Source organism: Accipiter gentilis, chromosome 18, assembly GCF_929443795.1.
Source record: "Accipiter gentilis chromosome 18, bAccGen1.1, whole genome shotgun sequence".
NCBI lineage: Eukaryota > Metazoa > Chordata > Aves > Accipitriformes > Accipitridae > Astur > Astur gentilis.
In genome coordinates, this window is record NC_064897.1 from 25,518,562 (window position 1) to 25,524,561 (window position 6,000).

Sequence of the window (6,000 nt, forward strand, 5' to 3'; positions counted from 1 at the left end):
CTGAAATGCCATTCTGGATGTTTGGTTTACCTAGCTTTGAAACAACCCAGAGTAAGGTGTGTTAAACACGCATATGCGCATATACCTGCATAACGGATATATGGAAAGATTCAGATGAGAGAAAAGAATGCCATAGAATAGGGATACAAATGATTGTGTCTTCATATTTTAATAACTAATGTAGTAAAAGACAAAGACCATGCCTCTTAGTGATCATCAGTGTTTCAGCATTTCCAAGCACCCACCACAAAGGTTCTCTAAGTTTTGAATAATTCACTCTCTGTCAAGATCGCTTTAAGGTATTTCAAACTAAAGCAAGCAGAAAAATCACGGTGTATACTATATGACTATTCATTCGTTCATTTATTTTTGCCACAAGCTCGTAATTTTCACTATTAAACACCTAGATAAGTACCAAGAAATCACTATTCACTGGCCAAATGTGTCCCCATTAAGCAGAGTTTATGCTAATACTGTCTCAGTTAAGTAACAGTTATTCATTATCCTCAGGCTAAATTGTTTCACTGGCAGATGTCTCATTAAAACAGCTGTTCTGAGCAACCACAACCATGCAAAACAGGGGATTCTCTATTGTCATTATTGTTGTTGTTATTATTAACAATAAGAATTTACATAAACACTTCAGATGTACGTAACTCACAATTACTCTCTACGTATTCCTTACCCTGGAAGTATGGTGATTCAGAGACCATTTGTCACAGTGGAAGCAATTGCTAATTGGTGATAACACAACACAGCATATGTTTTTTGATATTACTGTTATCCTGGAGCAAGTGTTTGACCTTACCTTATGCTGTTTTGGAACTTTTCCTCTACAACCTAAAGCAAAGCATAATGAATTTAGAAAACACAGCAGCATTCTTGGTAGCTAGAAGAGGGCCGGGGAGGTTTCTCTCCTTTCCCCTTTTATTTCCCCACTTCCCTCTCCTCTCTCGTTGGTTTTCAGACTCCTGTCTATGCATTTATTCCCCTTAGAGCCCCGTAAACTCCTCTCCCACCAGCACGCTGTGCCGCGCTGCTCTCTCCTTCTCCTTGCTGGAGGAATCTCCATGCTGGGAAGGCAGGAAAACCAGGCGTCCAGCCTCCTGCTCTCCTGCCTGGCTGCCTGGAGCACTGCTCAGCCTCTCCTGCCCCGCAGGGAGCCCACCCAGGTCTTCCCCAAGGGCAATGCTTACAGAGCCGAGCTGGCCTCTACAACCCTCTCAAACATTTAGCCGCCAAGTTCTAACAAGTCTGTAATGAGCACAAATAAAATGTTTCAAATGCACAGCCTTGCCAAGTAAAAGCTGTTTTCCATAGCAACAGTAGAAGGGGGAAAGGCCACCTCTACCAAAGACAATGTACAACCTCCAAAGGATGGGGGGATGACAGTTTCTAAAATAAAGTTTTACCTACTTGCTGTCATGGCAAAACAGTGCTGTCTCTTCCCCTAGCCCCATTTCAGGGAATTTTTCAACCATTTTTGTTAAAACTTAAGGAATGCATATGCTTATTCTGAGATGAAAATCCCACATGGGAAACATCTGTGCAGCTGAAGCAAGTAAAAGTTGAAAATAAAGACTTGTAAAGGGAAGTGTCAGGAAACCCTGGCAAGTGATGTTTCTACTGCTACTTGCAAAATATCAGAAATTGGGAAAGAGACGGGAATGTGAGCCTGTGCTTCCAGCCCCCCTAATGAATTAAAAGAGCCCTTAAGCAGCTCAGATCCCCTGGGACCGGTTAGCAGTCAGGAGCGGGAGCAGCGGGAGCTTGCTCCAGTTCACACCAGTTTGCTCCAGTTTGACATGCGTGCTGTCATCCAGGCAGCCCTTGCGAGGTACCGTGGCCCCGGGATGATGTGGACCATCGGGGGATTGGATCAGAGTGACGACAGAAACGTGGGATCGGGATAACCCACGGGCCGGGCCGGGCGAGGAGTGACGGCAAAAGGAGACGACAGCGGGTAGGCTCAGCATCCCGAAGCGGAGCATTAAGGGATGCTCGGCCTCAGATGTCAGCACATGGAGGCTGTGGGCCACGATTCAGCTGCGTGCCACCTCACCTCTAATGAACTAACACTGTAATGAACACAGCTCCCTTCGCAGAGCACTCCTTTTATCTGTTGAATTAGGCTTGTTAGACGAACCCCTGAGAGGTTTTTCTTTTCTCTCTCTCTTTTTTTTTTTTTCTCCCCTTTTCTTAATCTGTGAAAGTTAAAAGCTCGTTGTTCTTTCAAACAGTCACAGATTTATCTTTTTACTGCTTCTTAAAGGTATATTTTGACTGCCTGAAATGTTGTATCACCGGTAGTGTCAATGTGAATGCAAGGAGCTCTCAAAGGACAGTTAATCAAGACCATTAGCAAGGTCCCATGTAGAGTGTTAAATACCAGTTTGGGTAAAATTAACTGTGTGGTAATAAATAGAACAGGTAAAATCACTGTGTTGGTGTTCTGGTCAGTGCGGGAAGAGGTATCTGAAGTTTATGTTGCTCAAATTACATATGAGTAAATCAATTCTGCTTTTTTGTCTTTAATGATGTGAGTGGGAAACACTTTAAATCCGACAATATTTCTTGACATTTCAGATAAGAGAAACAGATTCTTTAAAAATGTTCATAGCAAGAAACCCTCCCCATACACAAAATCTAGTTCAAGTGAGAGAGAAATATTTCACTTTAATAATTTAAAAATATTTTTATTTGTTTTTGACTGCCCTATCTGTTATGCAGCCCTGGTATTGTGACACTCTTCCTTCAGTGAAAATTTCTTAAATAATGTTTTTTAACTTACACCTTTTGTTGCAAAAATAAAAGCATATTTTCTGATAATTTTCAGGTCAATATATTTAATAGCAAAAAAACCAACCCTGACCAACCCTCATTACAGCCGTTAACCATTTGCATTATTAAAATAGGACAGGGAACCCTGGAGTCAGATCCCATCTCCTTTGTCATGAACTGTGAATGTTATCTACATACATGGTGAACTAGATGCAGCCGACAAGATCTAAAGAAGCTTTTAAACTAATAATTCCTCAGGTAGCTTGGAATCTGGGTAAGAGCCAGTGGGAGTTTGGCAGGCAGTCTGATGAATTTTGGTAGCAATGTAGTAGATTTTCAAGCTTTGATGAACCTCGCGTCAGAGTATCTCTAAGAGTTAGCATCTTCATCTTTATACATAGATTTCCCCCAGAAAATCAGTGCCCACAGCACAACAAGCACGCGGGAGTTGCTTGTGCCTGATCCTATTTCCCTTTTACCGAGTTACTTTTTTTTTTTTTTTTTTTTGTCCAGAGGACACTCCGGTTATTTTGCAGAAGTACAATATCACCGGCGGATAGAGAGACCCGAGGGAAGAGCGTATGTGCCGAGTTCTTGCCGCGACGAGCGTGACACAAGGGATGCCCGGCCACGACTGTCACGAGCGGGACGTGCCCGTCGAGGTGCCCGCTGAACCCCGGTGCAGGTCTGCCTGCTCAGGTGCCCCCCAGACACCACGATAAAGGTCTCTGATGGTTCTGGGGGAGGAAACCAGCGATGGTAAAGACTGGTTCGTGCAGAAATATTTTGCTTAGGACTGGCTTCGGCCATGACCCCGACGGGAGCTGCACACCGAGAGTCCTGCAGCTGCGCCCGGGTCTTGGAGGCACGGGAACTACGCTGAGGGATTTTTAAGGGAAGGACATCCCATAGTGCGCATTTGCTGGGTGTTCCCTGGTTTTTTCCAAACCTGATCCCACCCAGGGTGATACATGGGAGTGCAGGATGGGTGCGTGGGGCTGGTTTATGGCTGGGCGGAGGCACGGCTGCTTCAGAGCTGCCGTGGCCAGAGAGCGGCTGAGGGGCGGATCGTCCCCCAGGAGCTGAGCATCGAGGTGGGGTTCAGCCCACTAAACCTCCGAGAAAACGTGGGCTTCTCCACTTACTGGGGAGACACGGATGTTCTCCTCACCTCTCATTTGATGGACTGAGTTTTCCTCTGGAGGAAGCCCTCTGGGTCCATCGATGACGGATTGAACTGGAGGATGTGCTTAAATTAGGTGCCTAATTTTTATGCGCCTGTGATAAGAATCAGGTGCCTAACCACATCAAGAACTTTTAAAAATCCCGTTAAGCATTTTCTTGAATCTCCTGATGCCTAAAAATATTTGAAAATCCAGCCCCAGCTATTTCCTTAGTGAAAGATGAGTTTAACCTTCATGTTCAGTGTACTCCAAAATTAAGGCATCATGACTCATGATGAATCATGAGTACTCTAGGAGATCTCAGAAGTTTCTTCATCGTTTTCGCTGTCTGAAAAGGAGAAAGTTTCGTAGGAAGAGGTAGGCTTCAGGAGCTGTCATGTGGTATGTAAAAACACACCAGGAGGGCAGAAGGCGGTATTCCAAGGTCTGGGAGTTTTTTGTCCTTGCAAATCAAGAAGGTCACATGGAGGTTAAATTCCTGGCTAAACATTTATTTTATTTTCTTCAGCACTGAGGAGTAAAAGTAGACAAAATAGAGAACTGCTGTTATTGCCAGAGTGGGTCAGACAGTTCTGGCACAGTCCAGCACAGAAATACATACATACTTATTCATTACTTTAAGCCGGCTCCGCAAAGAGCCTGATTTGTGGCTACTTTTTGCAATTATTTTCAGGAAAAAAAACTTCCACAGTCTAACAGTAAATAATTCATGAGAGTATTTATCTAAAACTCCTCCTCCACTGGCCCTGTAATTACTTGCTCTTTAAACAATTCCTGGGGTTTGTATACGTGTAACTGATTGTGTCTCAATCGCCTATGACAACATAATACAGGTAATTTTCTTTGGCTGCATTACTCTATCATTACTTTGGCTCTCTGCTTAATATGTCACAGTAATGAATGTATAACAATGCCTGGTAACTTTTCCCCTGCTCTTCTACTAGTTATTTAAAGTGAAGGGAGGGGGGCAGAGACTGAAGTCTAATTAATAATATGTTCATTTCAGCTTTGTAATGAGAAAGAGAAAGGAAAAATATGAAGATGGCTGTTTATTTCTTAAGCCAATATAGCTTCAGTCCACGATTATGGCTGGCAATGTGACTCTATGTGGCTATTTCATTGTGGGTACATAAAAAACTGCAAAGAAAATGAAGTGTAAAAAAACCAGACAAGCAGCAGGAGGAAAACATTTCATCTTGTACACAACTAAATGGGAAAAGAGACAAGCAGGCAACAGATGACAGATGAATGGGCCTATGATGGACTGCATTTTTGTGTCAAAACAGAGCCAACTGTCTAACAGTCATTCAGACGGTAGGAGAGGCACCACACAGCATGATTTCCAGTTCAGCTGGCACTTAGGGGTTTAATTATGTACATGGTAAATATTCTGCGAGGACAATATCCTGGCTTCAGACACAGGCACCCAAAGCCAAGGCTTCTTTCTAGCTCTGCCTCTCCTACTGTTCTTAGTTTTCACTCTGAACTGATATAAAACTGTGCTGTGAATTCCCAGGGATGAGGGAAGCTGTCACAAATGCCACACCACCCTTCCCCATCCCTGCCACACGGAGAACATTAATTCCCCTGTTTGTCCCTCGCAGGGGTCTTGTGCTCTGACATGAGTCCTGCTATCTGACACGAAGTGGTTTGAAAAGACAAATAAGGCTGGCTCAGGGCTGGTTTTAACATTGGCAGGTGGATATAACCTCCACAGTCCACTTGGTTCCTCCTCTTCTCTCTGACCATCCTGTAGCCTGAGCAATGTCGCTCAGCACAGACACTTTCCTTACAACTGAATTGACACCGAGTGTCTGATAGAACCCGATGATGAGAAGCAAGGATTTCTGACCGGTCACCTTGCAACCTGGAAGGAAAAGCAAGAGGCTTTTTGCAAAGCACAGCAAGGAATAATCGCTTATTTAGGAATACGTAATATTACAGCGTAACTAGTACTGTATGATTAGTAGTAAATGGCTTTGTTACCTGTATTAGAGCATTCTTGTGCACACAACTGTCATGGGTTGGTAGAAGC